Below are 19443 nucleotides of genomic sequence, written 5' to 3' on the forward strand. Positions count from 1 at the left end.
GCTGTTCAGCCAATCTCTCCCTGAAAATAATAATGTACATATAGCATCTGACTTAATCAGATGGATGTAGCTTCAATCTAAAAAATAATGCACAGAACTGCATACAATAATGTATACTCCCTCCGTCCCGTGCTACTCGCACGTTTGCTTTTCGGCTCGTCACAAACTCCTTACACTATTTATAATTTAAGTTAGAATTAATGCATTTAATTAATATGTTAGTTTAAGTTAAGAGCTCTTTTATTAAGTGATGTCTCATTACACCTAAAATTCTTTTTTAATTACACAAAAAAATCAATCCCAAATTTACGGCCTAAAATGAAAAGTGCGAGTAGCATGGGACGGAGGGAGTACATTTCAGCAACTAATGCACGACATAATATAACATTCACTAAACCAAAATCCACAATGTATACCAAGTAATGCACAAACGAATATTAAACTAATAACAAATTTTGTTAACAACTCCCCACAGTACTGAACAAATAGGATCAAATAATGCACAGATGATAACAACATTCACTCATTTACAGGCTTTTTATCAAACTGATTTATATAGTTTCAAACAAAAACATAATGCACAACAATTCATACAATAATGTACACATTGCATCAAACAATGCACAAATAAATACAAGATACACTTAATTACAGGCTGTCCAAAATCGCCCAAAAATTACCTGCAGTCTGGGTTGGTTGGCTTCTGAAGGGCCTTCCTCGTTTCGTCATACTGGATCTGTGACACAAACCAAAAATCAAATCGGGATACAATCTTCTCTCTAAAATCGCCCAATACACAATTGTAAACCAGTTATTAACTACAAACTTCAATAATGAACAGAACCCTAGCACAAATGAACCCAATTTTACGATTTACGAAAAATTGACCAAAACAAGTGCAAAAAACTTGAAACTATTTGGTAGATAACAATGAATCTACGATTAGGTGGTGTGTAGTCGGTGATAATCGCCGCTTAACAGTGGTGTCGTCGGTGATAATCGGCTATTAATAACAAATTGAAGCATAAAAACCCTACCTTGATGTCTACTTGAACCGGAAGTCGCGCGCCAAGGGAGTACGTTTTCGACAGTGAAACGGCATCGGAGGCTGGAAAAAACGACGAAAATCAACTTTTGGGTTTGATTTTGGTGGCTGGTAGTGGCGGCTAGGGTTTGGAAATGAGTGGAAATTGGGGGAGACGATGTTGAATCGTGGGTTTGAGGAGTGAGACAGTTGGAGTGAGAGAGAGTGTGAGTAGATGGAAGGTCTATGAAAATCTCGCTTAAATCTCGCTCCTTCCGTTTTAATTCATGGTTGCTTTACAATTTTACCCATATAATGCACAAAATGAACCTAATAATGCAACACGGGATGATTTTGTGAGGCTTCATCTAGTCCGTCCATCATACTAATCTAATGGTTGATATTAAGAAGGAAATAAACACGAAGGGGGCAATAGGACCCTAATGCTCCCCTATATATATATATATATATATATGTATATATATAAGGATAGAGTCCCATTATTCACAAATCCCGTCTTAAAGACCCAACCGCAGAACCATACTAAATTAGGGTTTTAAGATCTAGTGTTTCCTGAAGGAGATACACAAATTTATAAATTATTTTCGCCTTCATCACGAGCCTATTTTAATTCATCCGAAGGCAAATAAGTCATACTAACATGTTACGAAGATTTAACTTCATTCCAGAATTTATTACTTCATTCCAGTATGTTTTTACTTCATTCCAATAGGATTATTACTTCATTCCAGTACGTAAATGTGGTTTCGCCGTCGCATACCATTCTCTCTCTTCACAATGTCTATCAGCACCGCCACAACACTGATATGGTGTAATAAACACATGGAATGATGTAATAAAATTTGAACGAAGTTTATGTAGAAGCATTTGAAGTCCTACTGGAATGAAGTAAAAACCTTATCCAATGAAGTAATAACGTTTATAAATGAAGTAATAAACCCACTTAAATAAATTGTATTTTTTAAAGTGAATAAAGTAAAATTCTAGGTCAATGACTTCAAATGAAGCATATGTTGAATCATTTCAAAACCTACTGAAAGCAAGTAAAAACATGTTGTAGTTTCAAGGTATTATGTACGGAGTGAAGTAATAAACCTAATAAAATGAAACAAAATGGGCTTGTAATGAAGACCGAAAAAAATTTACACAGCAGTACATCTCATCAAAGAACTAGATCTAATGGCCCTAATTTGGTCTCTAGTTCGGTCTTTAAAATTGGTTTGACATTGATCACAACTCTATATATATCTATAAATATATATATAGGTGTGTGTGTGTATGTGAATGTAAATACTAAATATGGGGTGTTACAATAATTGATCTATGTCCGTAGGTGAAATAATTCTGCGACACGTTCTACCATCACATCACACTAATAAAAATATGAAACATCTATGTCAATAATAATTCCGCTGGTGGATAACTTCGACCTGAGCTCGATTAGGATGGTTCTGTCAGGGGCAGCGCCACTGGGGAAGGATCTGGAAGTCGCAGACGGTTTTGGACAGGTGAAAAGTGAAAAATAACTTATATACCTAACTTCATTTTTCATGTCCTTTAAATGATCATTTAATACCGGAAACACTAAATTCAATTTAATTACTCCCTATATTTGTGTAGAGATTATAAGAATCATACAACTAATTGATTTACTTTATTTTACTCTAAATTCAGTGTTAGGAAAATTAGTTGGGTATGTGGAGGAATGTGAAGTTACGTCGAATTAATTTGTCATTACTCCTTATTGATCTATTGCATATATAACTAATCGATTTAAATCCTTATTATGGTACCACTTGCATCTAATACTTTGTCAATTTTGATTTATAGTATAACTAAATGCACGGTTCCTAGAGAGATATTGAACCAAATTTTCAACAAATTCAACATTTATTTATTGAACAATAGAATGTCATACTAAATTTGATTTCATTTTATTTAACCCTTTTTTTATAGTGATGCTCCCGTCTTAGTCCGATAATTTCAATAAATTGTTTAATTAATTATAGAATGATTGTCAATGTCTGCAAATGCTACCACATAACATGCATGTTAAAAATTTGTACACGAAGTTATGTACTAGCCATGTATAATAATAATATTATCATAATTTCTAACCTTTTTTTATTCTAGGTAGGTTAGATAGACCACGAGGAATTCAAAGATATTAGACAAAAATAATAAATTCATGGGCTAACTAATAAACATAAATTTCCTACCCCGTTTGTCCATTATTCTAGGTGGGTTAGATAGACCACAAGGAATTCATGATATTGGACAAAAATAATAAATTCATGGGCTGACTAATAAACATAAATTTCCTTGCATGTTTGTCCATACTATATTTTTTCATAAATAATATTTAGTTATATTATAATTCAAAATTGACAAAGTATTAGATGCAAATGGTACCATGATAAATATTCGAATCGATTAAATATGTATGCATCACATCAATAAGGAGTAATGACAAATTAATCCGACCTAACTTCACATTCCTCCACCTACCCAACTAATTTTCCTGACACTAAATTTAGAGTAAAATAAAGTAAATCAATTAGTAGTATAATTCTTATAATCTCAACACAAATATAGGGAGTAATTGAATTGAATTGAATTTAGTGTTTCTGGTATTAAATAATCATTTGAAGGACATGAAAATTGAAGTTAGGTATATTAGTTATTTTTTACTTTTCACCTGTCCAAAAACCACATGCGACACACGGCTGAGCAGAGCCGCTTCCAGCTCCTTCCTAGAGGCGCCGCCTCTGGCATAACCATCCTAATCGAGCTCAGGTCGAAGTTATCCACCAGTGGAATTATTAGTGACGTAGATGTTTCATATTTTTATTAGTGTGATGGTTGAATTTGTCGCATAATTATTTCACCTACTGACATAGATCAATTTTGTCTTGAACTAGTCATTTCAAGTGATGTTTCAAAGCTAATAAAGATGATTTTTATATTTCTACCGCTGTGGGCTATATTAGTAAATTCTATGTAATTTAAGATTGAAATGGTGTTGCATATATTAATATCACTGAATTTTTCATGATAATAAAACAGTCATTTCCAGCCTTAATTCAACGGGCCCTTGCCCATTAAACGAGTCACAGAGAAAATTTAACCAACAAATCAAATTCTACATTGGGCCATTAAATGCACTATGAATGCCCCTATTTACCAATTCAACCACACCCATATTTTATAAATAATAACCCTCTCAGTCTCAACTCATCTTTGTAGTGCATAGACATCTCATCCGCCACAATCAGAAATCCAAGATGTACGGAACAATGTTTGCTGAGATGACGGTTGACGTACCGGCAACCGAAGCGTGGAAGCTCTACAGCAGTCTCCTCTTGGTATTTTGACGTGTTTTGTGAGAAATGCGTAAATTTGAGCCTAAAAAGATAGCTTAAAGTCGAAGATGAAAATCTGGAGCATTCAACCCGCCCAGCGGACCGCTGGCGGCCAACGACCGCTGAACAAGCCGCGGTCCGCTTCGAGAATGTTGTGCTGAAAAGACTAGTTCAAGACATAATTGTTGTTGGGATTCAATACGCACAAGACTTTCACACACTCAGGTGAATCACACACACACTCACAGTTGTATGATCACTCACAATGCAGAAGAACACACACTCACACTTAGAGTATCGAAGATGGTAATCTTGGAGAGAAAACTTGAAAACTCTTTATTGATTTTCACTCCTAACTACGTACATGGTTTTGAGCTATTTAAAGCTCTACAATCAAGTAGCAACTGCTACTAACTAACTACAAGAAGAATCAAGAAAGCAAGAAGAATAACTGCTACATCTCGGCTAACTAACTGCTGCACCAACGGCTAGTTTCTCTAGGCCGAACTTCCTTCTCGGTTCAAGCCCGAACTGTTGCTTCTTCTTTTCCCGGCTCAAGATGAACTCTATTCTTGACTCAAGACCGAACTTTCTTTTCGGCTCACAACCGAGCACTCTCTTCGGCTCACAACCGAGCTCCCTTCTCGGTTCATAAACCGAACTCCTTTCTCGGTACACAAACCGAACTCCTTTGCTTCTCGGCTCAAGACCAACTGTCTTCTCGGCTCAAAGCCGAACTCAAAGCCGCGCTCAAAGCCGAGCTTCCTTCTTCTTCTGCTAGTTCCAAGCTAGTTCCAGCTCGGTAAGCCGAGCTTACCGAACTCCTTTCTGGCCGAGCTTCTTCCAACTGAAATGAGCACTCCATTATTACAATTCTCCACCTGAGGGCTCATCTCAGTTCTTGCACAAACATTGATCAACTTCTTGCAATGATCAAACTTGTCTCTACTTAGAGATTTAGTTAGCATATCTGCCGGATTGTGCAAGGTGTTAATCTTAACCACCTTCACCCTTCCCCTTTCAATCTCATCTCTAATAAAGTGCAACTTTATGTCTATATGCTTGCTCCTCTCATGGAAACCCGGATGTTTAGCCAAGCATATAGCTGAGCTGCTGTCACAATGAATCACCATTGTTTCTTGGTCAAAACCAAAATCAGAAATTACTCCCTGGATCCAAAAGCTTTCCTGTACAGCTGCAGTGAGAGCTATATACTCTGATTCTGTAGTTGAGAGAGCAACTACACTCTGCAGACCTGATTTCCAACTGATCACAGTTCCAAACATGGTGAACAAATAACCTGTTTGAGACTTTCTGGTGTCCAGATTTGCAGCATAGTCTGCATCACAATACCCCTGCACAACCTCCTCAGATCCACCTTCCCAGCCACTGAACACAATCCCCCAGTCCTTAGTTGACTTCATGTACCTCAATATCCATTTAAGAGCATTCCAATGCTCCTTCCCCGGGTCTGCCATGTATCTGCTAGTCACTGAGATAGCATGAGCAAGATCTGGTCTTGTACAAATCATAGTGTACATGATACTCCCAACAACACTAGCATAAGGGATAGCCTCCATCTCATCAGCCTCTTGCTTAGTTTTAGGAGCTTGTTCCTTTGATAATCTGAAACTCTGGGACAAGGGTGTTGAGGCAGGTTTAGCATTCTCCATTCTGAATCTCTGCATAACTTTGTCAATATAATCAGTTTGCAGCATCCACAGCTTCTTGCAGCCTCTATCTCTCTGAATATGTATGCCTAGGATCTTCCTTGACTCTCCTAGATCCTTCATTTCAAAGCTCGACTTCAGATCTTGTTTAACTTTCTGAATTTCTGTCATAGAAGGGCCTGCAAGTAGCATATCATCCACATAGAGTAATAGGTAGGCAATGGGAGTCCTGCCTGCCTTCTTGATGTAAATACAATCATCATATTCTGACTTGGAGAAGCCAATCTTCTTCATCTGTGCATCAAACTTCTTATTCCACTGTCTAGGACTTTGCTTAAGTCCATAAAGACTTTTCTGTAGCAGGCACACCTTACCTTCTTCTCCAGTCTTCACAAAGCCCTCTGGCTGTTCCATAAAGATAGTCTCCTCTAGATCCCCATTGAGGAAGGCTGTCTTCACATCAAGCTGTTGTAGCTCCCAGTCTAGCTGGTTCACAACTGCCAACAAGATCCTAATAGAAGTGTGCTTAACAACTGGAGCAAATACTTCATTGAAATCAATTCCTTCTTGCTGTGTGAAGCCCCTAGCCACCAGCCTTGCCTTGAATCTGATTCTATCTTTATCAGTGGTCTCAATCTTTTTCTTAAACAACCACTTACAACTGATCAGCCTCCTTTCTTTTCCATCTGTAGTCAGTCTGGATTTATCCACCAAGATCCATGTTTTGTTCTTGAGTAAAGATTCCATTTCCTCATTCATGGCTTCAATCCACCTTTCTCTGTCTTTACTCTTCATGGCTTCTTTATATGTGAGAGGATCTGCAATATCAATGCCCTCAGCAGCACAAAGTGCATAGTAGACCACATCAGAGAACCTTTCAGGTGGTCTTGTATTTCTTCTGCCTCTATCTCTTGCTATCTGGTACTCTCTGGCAGAGTCTGCTGTAGGCTCATCAATTTTTCTACCTCGAGCTAGAGCACCATCATCCTCTGGTTCAGACTCACTTTCTGAGTCAGAGGCTCCACCTGCTCCTTGGCAAAGTCCCACTGGCTCCACCTTCAGGAAATCACTCTCAATTTCATTGGAGTCCAGCTTCCTTTTTAAGTATGGCATCTGATCCTCCAAGAACACAACATCCCTACTCACCACCACCTTCTGCCTACCAGGCTCAATGCACCAGAGCCTATACCCCTTAACACCCCTCTGATAACCCAGCAATATGCATTTTAGAGCCCTAGCCTCAAGCTTACTTTGCCTAGCATGAGCATAGGCTGCACACCCAAACACCTTGTATTTTGAGTAGTCACTATGGGCTCCATACCACATGTAATCAGGAGTCTCAGACTTAAGGGCAGTAGATGGACACTTATTTATGAGATAGGCTGCTGTATACACAGCCTCTCCCCAAAATCTGTTGCTCAGACCAGAACTGAGTAACAAGCACCTTACTCTCTCTAGGATAGTCCTATTCATCCTCTCCACAACACCATTTTGCTGGGGGTTACCAGGAACAGTGCGGTGCCTCTTCATACCCTTCTCTTTGCAAAACAGATCAAACTCAGTAGACAAGAATTCCAAGCCATTGTCAGTTCTTAGGCATTTAACACTCCTTCCCTTCTCTAGCTCCACCTCTTTACACCATATCTTGAATTTTGTGAATGTCTCTGATTTTTCTTTCAGTATATACACCCACAGTTTCCTAGTGTAGTCATCAATAATAGCAAGGTAGTATTTCCCACCACCAATTGAGCTTACAGGTGAAGGGCCCCAGAGATCACTATGTATGTAGTCTAATGGGGCTGTAGAAGAGTGAATACCTGTAGGATAGGGTGCCTTCTTTGCTTTTCCAAGTATACACTGCTCACAGGGGTCCATCTTGTTGAAATCTCCAGAGATCAGGCCCTTCTTGATGAGTTCTTTCAAGCTTCCTTCTGCTGGATGGCCCAATCTCTTGTGCCATAGCATTATGGAATCATCTGACACTGCATTGCTTTCTCCATCAACAGCCTTAGCCTTCAGATAATAGAGAATGTGCTCTCTGTCAGCCTCCATCATCACTGCATTCCCAGATTTCACAAGCATCTTTCCCTGACTCATCAATATGGTGAACCCTTTCTCCTCCAGCATTCCCAATGAGATGAGATTTCTTTTCACTTCCGGAATATACCTCACCCCAGTTAGGATCTTTATAGAGCCATCTTGCAAACTTAGCTTCACTTTCCCTATCCCTTTGATCTGACACACATGGTTATTTCCAAGAACTACAGTCCCTGATGCTTCCTGAAGATCATGAAACCAAGATTTGTTGGGGCACATATGGAAGCTGCACCCTGAGTCCATTATCCACCTGTGACTGATCCCATTATCACTTACATTCATGAGTTGAGCAGGGGGATCAGTACTCTCTACACAATCAGAAGTGTTGTGGCCCTCAGAGGCTAGTTTTCTCTTCCAGGCATGGCAGTCCTTCTTCAAGTGCCCTGGTTTCTTGCACCAAAAACATGCTCTGGTTTCCTTCTGAGCATCAGAACTTGAGGGTTTAGAGCCCTCAAACTTTTTCTTGAAGTTCTGCTTTTTGAACTTCTTCACATTCAAGGCCTCTGCAGTTTGAACATTGGAGCTTGCAGAGCTTCTGCTGGTAGTCTTCTGGAGTTCCTTAGCCATCAAGGCCGAGTAGACTTCTGCATAGGTGATAGCCTTATCTCTGCCATAGATAATTGCATCACTCAACTGGTCATACGAGCTAGGCAAGGCATTCAATGTAAGAATGGCCTTGTCTTCATCTGAAATTTTAACATCCACAGAGCCCAGATCATCAATGATCTTATTGAACTCCTCCAACTGCTCTATGATAGATTTTTCACCAGAAAAACTATAGGCATAGAGCCTCTTCTTGAGATACAGCCGGTTAGCCAAAGATTTTGCCAGGTAAACTTCATCTAACCTGTTCAAGATCTCCACCGCAGTCTTGGCTTCTTGAACTTCCCTCAAGACCTTATCTCCAAGGCACAGAATCACTGCAGAATGTGCCTTGAGCTGCATCTCCTCCATCTTTGCCTGAGCTTTATCATCAAGCATTGGAGCCTTTCCTTTCTCTTCTGTATTTGCAAGAACTGCGGCCAAGCCTTGTTGAATCAAGACCGCCTTCATCTTCATCTTCCACAGGCTATAATCATTCTTGCCTGTGAACTTTTCTGCATCAAGCCTTGCTGCCATCTTCCCACAGACGGCGCCACTTGTTGGGATTCAATACGCACAAGACTTTCACACACTCAGGTGAATCACACACACACTCACAGTTGTATGATCACTCACAATGCAGAAGAACACACACTCACACTTAGAGTATCGAAGATGGTAATCTTGGAGAGAAAACTTGAAAACTCTTTATTGATTTTCACTCCTAACTACGTACATGGTTTTGAGCTATTTAAAGCTCTACAATCAAGTAGCAACTGCTACTAACTAACTACAAGAAGAATCAAGAAAGCAAGAAGAATAACTGCTACATCTCGGCTAACTAACTGCTGCACCAACGGCTAGTTTCTCTAGGCCGAACTTCCTTCTCGGTTCAAGCCCGAACTGTTGCTTCTTCTTTTCCCGGCTCAAGACGAACTCTATTCTTGACTCAAGACCGAACTTTCTTTTCGGCTCACAACCGAGCACTCTCTTCGGCTCACAACCGAGCTCCCTTCTCGGTTCATAAACCGAACTCCTTTCTCGGTACACAAACCGAACTCCTTTGCTTCTCGGCTCAAGACCAACTGTCTTCTCGGCTCAAAGCCGAACTCAAAGCCGCGCTCAAAGCCGAGCTTCCTTCTTCTTCTGCTAGTTCCAAGCTAGTTCCAGCTCGGTAAGCCGAGCTTACCGAACTCCTTTCTGGCCGAGCTTCTTCCAACTGAAATGAGCACTCCATTATTACAATTGTAACACCCCAAATCAGAATTTTCCTATAAATTTTCATGTCAGTGCATATTATTATAGAATAATTTGCCTATATATTTATAAATTTTCATCAAATTATAGTTTTTGCATACCGACTTTACAATTCACATGTAAATTATCAAACTATTAATTTGTTCTATTTTGCAACCAAACTATTAAATTCACATGTAAACGATCAAACTATTACTTTGTTCTTTGGTGAGGCTCGGAACGACGGATCAGATTAATCAAGGTTATATGGAAGATAACCGAACCCGGTGGATCAGTTAGCAAATTGTCGTTACTACTTGATCAAGTCAATCCTCAAACCGACTCACGCAAAGAAAATATTTATAACTCCCAAAGACTCGCACTACTTTAACAGTAAAGCGGCAAGAATCGGGGTCGATCCCACAGAGAAAAATGTGCTGCGAGTGTGTGTTTAGTGAACAGGGGTTTGGCTGCGGCCACGCTTTAACTTGTGAGTTTGTTTTAACTACTGGATTTATGCTAGGCAGAATTTAAACTAACTACTTGATTAAACCACGGAACAGTAAATCATTTTAACATTCATTATAACTAGGCACTTGGAACAATATTTAAAGGCGAGAAATTAAACTGTGACAGTGAACTTGAAGATCCGAAAACAAAAGAACTTTGATTCCAGAATAGATCTCGTCCAAAGCGAAATATAAAGCGAAAACTAGCTACGAAATTGAAAGAACATAAAGCGAGTAAAGGCCGAGCAATTCTCGGTCGGAAACTGGAAACAGCGCCGGACAGAACTGAAGCCTCTGTCGCACTGAATCACTTACCTTTCACTAAAATTCTAAACTAAGCTAGCTAAGAACTGGAACGAAAGTTAACTAAACTAAGCTAAAACTAAAAACTAACTAGAAAGCGGATAAAGTCCTCTCTATTGTGGTGTCGCAGCCTCTATTTATAGGCAACCTTTGGTCGAATAAGCTAGCGAAGAACTGGAACGAAAGTTAACTAAACTAAGCTAAAACTAAGAGCTATCCTCCAGCAGGGATAACAACCTTGTCGGCGAATATTCGCTTTCTTCCAGGACCGCGCGTCTCTTTGGTCGACACGTATTCCTCCTTCTAGAAGACAGTGGTCCCTTCATAGCAGGATGGTGTCCTTTGTATCGGCACGTGTCCTCTTCTCTTTGCCAATGGTCCCCGCCTAACTGCTTGATCACTCCCCTTGATCAATCTCTCTGATTTCATGGCCTTTTGCATCCTTTGTGCCGACTTGATCAGTTTAGCCTTGATGTCTTGCTCAAGCTGCATTCCTGCACTTTTAACACTTGTTTTGCGCAATAAACAGATCAAGTGGCGTACTTTTTACCCTTTAAACCGATGCATGAAATGAGCCTTATCAAACTGCTCACACTTAAAACATACTTGTCCTCAAGTATAAAAGACAAGAAAAGAAAAAGATAAGGCAAGTTTCAAGCACGGTTTACTCATCTCAAGAAAGAAAGGAAAAAAGAAAGACTTAAAAACACATATTTACATAGATGCATTAGACCGAATAAACTTCCAACAATCATACCCGAGGTCGAGGTCAATCCATTTGCCAGCAGCTTATGTTTCTTCTCTCCGCATATACTTGATCAAGTCGTCAGTTTGTCAAGATCGCTGCATATGAACTCGTCCTCGAGGGACTGGATGCAGTGGAAAAAGGGTTAGGCAACGGCTCAGAAAGCACAAATCTAGGACAACTTCTCTCACTTAGACCAGACAATGGGCTAAGTGTGAGATAGTGCAATCAGTCAAAACATGCCAATAGGAACAACAAAATATAGACGAAAACGTAGTTCAAGCAGTGGACTAAGTGTGAAAAGCAGAATAAAAACATCAATATATACAAACCAAAGTAAAAACTAGAATTAAAATTGTTTGGAAAGTGATAAGCTTGAGATAAGGGGGTGATACTATTGTTTCCGAGAGGGTTGATCGGGGGATGCCGAAGGTGGTCAGGTTGATGATGGACGTCGAGGGGGATGAGAGCTTGTAGAGGGAGTTGGTTGCCTGGTAAGGGTATTTTGGCGGATAGCCTCCAGAATTTTGGCCAAAGCGACCAGCTGAGCATGTGAGTTCTCCATCAGTTGCGTAAGCGTTTGCTCAATGCGGAGCAAACTTTCACGGTCAGTGTGTGCAGCCTCTTCTGGCTCTGTCCTCTCAATGGGTACCATGTTCAGGTCGGCCCTCTGTCTTTCTGGGTTCGCCGGACGATCAGCCGTTCTTCTGGTTTCCTCCTGCTACGTTTCCTGCCTGCTCTCTTGCTGCCTCTCCTGCCTTGCTTGTGAGTAGAAGCGCAGTCTCCTGCCGGGTAGTCGCTCTAGTACCTGTATTCTTACAAGGAAATCTAGGTCAAATAACTCTGGGTTTGGGCAGCGGTCGGGTAGCTCTACACCTTCTTGGAACACCAGAGTCCAATTGCGTCGGAGGTAGGCTCCGAGGAGGTGGCAAATGTTGAGGTGGCGGGAAGAGCGAGCGGCAATCTGATTCATCGAGTGGGCAATCCAGTAGCCAAGGTGCACCTTCCTTTGCTCCCTCATGCACCACATGAAGTAGAGCTCAGCCACAGTAATGATAGCCATCGTGTTGGCTTGAACGTGGAGGTTGCACCCGAGGTATACTTGGGCGAGTCGGAGGGCTGGATCCGCTATGTATGTTCCTCTGGACTCAGAGGCTTTAAAGTCTGGGGCACGACCGTTGCACAGGGCTTGCCTGACGGCCTGCTGCTCAAAATCCGGTTACCTTTGAGGAAGACCAATGTCACGGCCGAACCACTCCTCTCTGGTGACCTGGGCTTCTGTGTAGAGTCCCATCCTTACGGAGAACTCGTTAAGGCTCATCTTTTGCCCATGGCCGAACACCCTAAAAGAGATGCTCCATGCCTCCAAGTCTGTGCTTCCGGTAAACCGGAAGGATGTGAAAAATTCCTTGGCCAGGGCCTCCGGTATGAAGGTATCCTCAATATCCAGCAACCATTCGAAACCAATGCCCGTAATATACTGGGCAAATCTCTCCTCAACCTTGATCCTCTCCAGGGTTGGCTGATGGAGTTTCTTACCAGCTTTCAGCCGCTTCTGGGGAGTTACCCTCTGGGTGACCTCCTTCTGCCACTTTGGGTCATCAAATTGCACCATCCGCTGGAGGAGGCCCGTAGTCAATACCACAGTCTGTTTGAAGAGGTTGGCGGTGGGGGGTACTATAGGCCTTCCTTGTCGCCTACGGGATGTTCGGGCCCATCGAAGTTCCCTGCTCTCAGCATCACTGCCTAACTCGTTTTCTCGTGGCAGTGGGGAAGTCGGGTGCCCTGCATCAGCAATAATAATGCCCTGGTTGGCAGGGCGGCTACGCTTAGGAGGAGGAGGAACTATCTCCTTCCCTTTTCTTTTCATTTCTCTCTCCCTCCTCATATATCTGTCCCCGAGAGCCTCTCTCGCATCCCACGCGCCTCCGATCCTTTGACCTATCGGCGGCACCTCCTCATCTTCATTAATGAGGTGCCGTCTGACGTGAGGCCCTGTATTTCTGCCTCCGCCCGCGCCGTCTGTTCGTCTGCCCTGGCCTTCATGGCGTCTGCTTCTTCCATAAGCTGGTTCGTTGCTACGCGGCGTGTTCTTCATCGGAACCCACGCCACCGTCATCTTCACCTGGCCGCCTTGCTGCCGCTGAGCACCACCAACCGCAAACCACTGCCTCGATCTGCGTGCAGTCAAACTGTAGGGGTCTCGACCGCCGCCAAGGCTGCGCGCCCAGCCGCCGCCGCCCAGCCGCCTGTTCGCTGCCAGCCGGGAGTCGTCGGGAGAACTGCTGCCACCGCTGCCGCGAGAGACAGCGGCTGTCGCCGCCCAGCCATCCGCCGCGGCTGCCGCTGCTTCGAGTGCAGCAGCCGTCCGCCGCCCAGCCAGCCTCCCGCCACCGCCACCGTCACTTAGATCTGCTCGCGGCCGAGCCTGCTAGGGTTTCGGCCGCCGCCTAGGCCTCCATCTCGTCGGCTTCGTCTTCGTCTTGTTTTATCCATTGTATTACATTTCATTGTATTCTAACTATTACATATGTTTACAATACAAGGAAAAGCAAATCTAATCTACCACGGTCAACCCCCGTGGGTTTACAATAAAACGAAGAACATCAAGATTCAACATTCACGCAATATCACAAGCATAAAAACAATCATCCATCACATTTTTCAAATATGTAGATCTACACGAGTGGAACACTATTGACATAGATCTAGAAAAAACTATCATAGATCTACAATATTCTTAATCAAGAATATTCTTATAGATCTAGAATATTCCATTTAATATAGATCTAGAATATGTTCTATAGATCTTGGAATACTCTATTGTAGATCAAGACATTCCTCATCAATTTTGAATAAAATTCATAGATCTAGAATGTTCTTTAGCCGATCTAGAGTATTCACTTATAAATCTAAAATATTCTTCATTGATCCATGTAATTTTGAAAAAACAAGATTAAATCCACATAATCAGAGCCTAAAAGCATGGCTCTGATACCAATTGTTGGGAAAATCGTAGCGGAAATTACAAATTAAATAAATCCACAAAAGAATCTATTTAGGAGATTATGTGGACCGATTCAATTTCATGATTATGTAGAGACATATTATTGCGCAATTAATCACATAACTTTGAATTAAATTATGTCATTGAATACTTACAATAATGATTCTCCAAAGAATCAAAGTGGCTCGCTACTTCTCCATGTGTAGATCTTGATACTTCAATGTGATTGCAAGACCAAGGATCTTTAACCTATGACCCAACTCTAGATCTAAATTCCTTGTGGGAGGAATCTCTTAGAAATGTAGGGATCTCGAAGAAGAAGACAAGAACACCAAGAACACACAAAAGACAATTTTCGACTTCCCTATAGAGAGAGGGGGCCGAAAATATGATGTGTGGAGGCTAGGGTTTCACTCTTGTGATGTGTGTTTTTGTCAAGCCTCCTTCATCCCTTTATATAGAGTTTGTGTGGGCTAGGTTAGGGATCTATGGGGCTTGGATTGGGTCTCCCTCATTGGACCTTCTTTACTAATAAAATAATAACCCATAATTCAATATAAGGCCAATGGAATATTTCTTGTGCCACTATCGAAGAAATATTGACCGTCCATCCAATCCGTGATTACAAGCAATCCGAGTTAACCTCTTTAATATATTATTTCCCGTGTCTAAGACTTTCTATATCCATTAGTTAATTTGTAGTCTGCTATGGACTTTAAATTAATCAATATCTTTTATTTCCAAGTGTTTGTCTAGTAAGAGAAGTATATTAAAATATACTTTGCCTTTTCTATTATTCTTGGTTAAAATCCAAACCGGTCGAGTTTCAGAATAATAGAACTTTTCTCGAACACCTATTGGGGATATAGTCATACCACGCGGGCACACGATTCACTGTAATAATAAAACTGACACCATACTAGTTATCAATTACTACTACCCAAGATATCAGGAATATTGGGTTACGAAAAACATGCACCTACTGGTAAGTCAAAGCAGCGTATGATCGAATAACGTGTGTCCTATATTATTACAAAGATTAAGAAATGCTAAATCTCCAAGACATCGTCTTACAGTAGATACTTTCAATGCTATACCACACCAGTGTCACTAGTCATTCTCAAGGTAAAGACGACTTTCGGATGGACACTGCAACCTTTCGCGATAGGTATCCAAAGCCTATCTAGGTTGTGAAAAAGTTTTACTTCTACAAGGTACCGGCTGGGCCACCTACTGTGATGACCTGTTCCACGACCCAACCTTTAATGTAGAAGACTTAGACTGATTTTACTCTCCGGCGCTTTAATTATATAATTTAATATATAATTAAATACGGTCAATACCCATTAAAGTAAAATACACAATGTGAAGAAAACATTTATTATTCTCATTAAATGAGGAGAGTTTACAATATACAAGCAATTTATCAAAATCGGCGCCTCCTCCTTCTCATTCACTTGTCTCGATTTTCGTGCCTAGCACGTGGGAGAATTAGGGTTTTGAAATTGAAATCGAAATCAAAAACAAAAAAAAAATTCGAAAAAAACCCTAGTTGATCACCCACCATGAATCACAACGGAGAAGCGGCTGGGGGGGCGGCGGCCGGCGCTGGTCGTCGTCCAGTGGGTAGCTCGGGTCCAGTGGGAGCAGCGGTGGGCGGCGGTGTCGACAGGCGGCGCGGCTGTTGGAAACGCGTCAGATCTATTAAGAGATCCGACGACGTGGGTCGCCGGCGCCTGCTGCGGCGGCTGGTCAACGTACGTGGCGGCTCCAGGAGGTGTTGAAGGCGGCGGTTCAGGCAGGCGGAGGTGCTGGCGGCGTGTCGGGTCTGTCTCGGCGGATCTGGCGGCGTATGCTGTCGGTAACTCTCTGCGGCAGCTGACCTTCATCCGCAGCGACGCCAAACGACGTTTTCAGGCCGTGGCGGCGGTGGCAGCGGTGACTCCGGACGCCGGTCGTCGGAGGGAGCAGTTCCCGACCAGGGGAGGCGGCGGCCAGAGGCTGCTGCGGCGGCCCCAGCGGCCGCAAGTGCCGAAACCCTAGCTAGGGTTTGAGCGCGCATTTCGTCTCATCTCGTTGATTCGTTTCTTAACTCACAAGTAATTTATAATTGTGGTTTAAAATCCTAAACCTAGAATAATTCAATAACTTGTGGAAATTAGAATGATTCTCTAATTAAATCAAGATTCTAATTTAAAAGAGAATAATTGCCTTCTTTAAAATTGCCAATTGAATAATTTGGTAAATAATTGATTTAATTTTTTAATTAGTTGATTTTGATGGATTATTTCCATCTAGATAATATCATGGTAATTAACATAAGGAAATTCAATTTTAATTTATCTAATTTTTGGCTTCTCTTTAATAAGATGGAAATTTAAAGAATATTATCTCTAGATGCTTTCATGTTTTATTTTAAGATTTAATTGAAAAATTGTCTACATTTTAATTGGTATGTTATGGAATTATTTCCTAGATATATACCTAAGTAAAAGACACAAGTTTTTCAATTATATGATCCCTTAAAATTTTTCAAAAATTACACTAATAAGAATTAGATGGATTTTAATTGAAATTTAATTCCTAGTTTGAATTATATCTTTAATTTTGATGAAGGTGAATTTTGTTTCATCTCGACAACGTCAATTTAGTTAAAGAAGTTAGAAATTCATTTAGCATTATCATGCTACTAAAATCCTATATTATTAATGTGTGAAGTGATTAATTGGATTTTAATTGGAATTCAATTCCTAGTTTAAAATTTGAATTTTTATCTTTAATTTTGATGTAGGTGAATTTTGTTTCATCTAGATAACATCGAATTGTCTTAAAGATATGAAAAATTCATAGAGCATTAATCTTGCTATTAAAATCCTTAGTAATCCACAAAGTTGAAAGTTCTCTTTAATCTTTGATGAAGGTGAAATTTGTTTCATCTAGAAAACATCGTTATAAGTTAAAGATGTAATAAATTTTTTCTAATCATGAAAGCTAAGAGAACTTTAATTCTCGAATTTAATTGGTGTGTTTTAAATGGATTTAGTCTTTATTGGATAAGTGCGGATTTATGTATCCAAGTGGGCATTTTAAATTAAGACTTAGCTAATCTTTTATGATATACACCTAGATATAATTTTTAGGATAATGATTGATTAATTCTATCTAGGTAAATCCTAATAGTAATAAAAGGTAATTCTAATAATCAAGATACGTTATTTTAACTAATAATGTATGATTGTTTAAGATTGGACTTAAAGTCTAGATAATCTTGTTTATGTGAAGGTAGAATTTTGTTTCTATCTATATTTATTTGAGATGCTTAATTAAATGATCAAGTTTCGTCATTATGGTTATGTGAACCTTTTATAAGTGTGTTTACATGTTTTTAATGATGATTGATGGATATTTAATTGGAATTATGATTTTATTTGTTAAAATCTAGCTTTAACTCATGCATCGCCTATGTACTTATTGCTTTGCATGCATAGATAGTACATATTTAATTATGCTTTGAATGTGGATGCCTACCTAATCTACTTAAGTGATAATTAAACTATTAAAACCACCAACACAAAAATATGAAGCGATAATTACAACACGTTTGTATATAGCCTCCATAAAATTGATCTAAGTACGAAGTAGTGACCGGTCTATCTTTACGGGAGGAACATTACCAGTTTGTATGTTTAGATTTCTCTAGATAGAGGTCATTAAAATCGTAAAATTAGTTTTCAGTAATATCGCGACTGGTCTTTACCGGAGCAATATTGCTGCGAAATTATAAGGATTGTATTTTAATAATGCTTAGAGGGAACTATAGGAGGAGGTGCTTGTCCGGTCCGACCTTTCTTTAGAGGAGTTCACGCACAAGTAAAGAATCCTTAGTGCTTAATTTTATGGTTATACGCTTTAGCAGTGTTAGTCAGCCATGCCATTCTTATGGTCTCTGGACTATCTGTCGACACTGTGGCCAGTAAAAATTATGGATTTCTTGCATGAATATGACACAACTTCCTCGTTGAAGAACGTTTGTGCTTGATTTTTGTTGATGTAAAATGGATAAATTGTTTTGTGGTTATTTGCAATTCTTTGAAATTTTACATGTTTATATTATTGGTGTTTTGTTCTCAGCTTGAACGAGAGATGTTTACTACTTGGGAAGTTTATAGTGCGATCTTTAAATCAAAGGAACGCGATTCTGATTCTTATTTGGATTGGAAAAGGAGACTTGACATTGATCAGTTGGCTCGTGATTTGAAATTAGTCCTCAGTAAGAATCGCCCCTCTGCTTATTACATATCAGACAAGGAAAAGGATGCTTATGATCGATGGGATACCGCGAGCGGTCATGTCAAGAAGTTTTTGTTGGCTTTGGTTGGCAATGCTCTTGGCTGGATTGACAAGCCCGACAGGTGGATTGAAGAACCTAAATGATATGATGAAATGTCCACCAAGTGTCTCATGAGATCAGTGGTGAACATTTTGAGGAGAACTGTCTTGAAGGAGAACCAAAACATTATTGACTACGTCGTGGAAATGGTTGACGGTTTTGATAGACTCGAGGCGTTGGTGGGAAAATAGGCCTAGAAACCCAACAACTCATGATCCTCGACGGACTTCCAAAGAGCTTTGAGAAAGTAAGGAAAGAGATAATGGACAAGTTTTGGCCAACATCTCTTCTAGTACTCTCTAGCAAGCTCATTGAGACACAAGTCCAGATAAGGAAGATGGAGGGTGGGATGGTCAATAACTCCACTGACCTAAGACGCAAGTCTGACATGGCAGAGAGTTCGACCCAACCCAATGTGATTAGGAGGAAGACGTGATCTCAATCTAGCTATGACATTTATGTTTTGAACAATGAGAGTCTTATTTTGCTTTATTTAC

At 40.5% G+C, this 19443-nt stretch overlaps 1 long non-coding RNA gene across 1 annotated transcript; it reads right to left on the reverse strand.

Annotated features, from left to right (window-relative positions):
- Window positions 1-10900: 10900 nt before the first annotated feature.
- Window positions 10901-14956, reverse strand: LOC121766496. Its single transcript, XR_006043002.1, has 2 exons — window positions 14712-14956; window positions 10901-11673 (listed from the first exon to the last, which is right to left on the reverse strand). It is a non-coding gene; the product is annotated as an uncharacterized LOC121766496 (long non-coding RNA).
- Window positions 14957-19443: the final 4487 nt, after the last annotated feature.

This window comes from Salvia splendens, chromosome 15, assembly GCF_004379255.2.
Source record: "Salvia splendens isolate huo1 chromosome 15, SspV2, whole genome shotgun sequence".
NCBI classification, from domain to species: domain Eukaryota; kingdom Viridiplantae; phylum Streptophyta; class Magnoliopsida; order Lamiales; family Lamiaceae; genus Salvia; species Salvia splendens.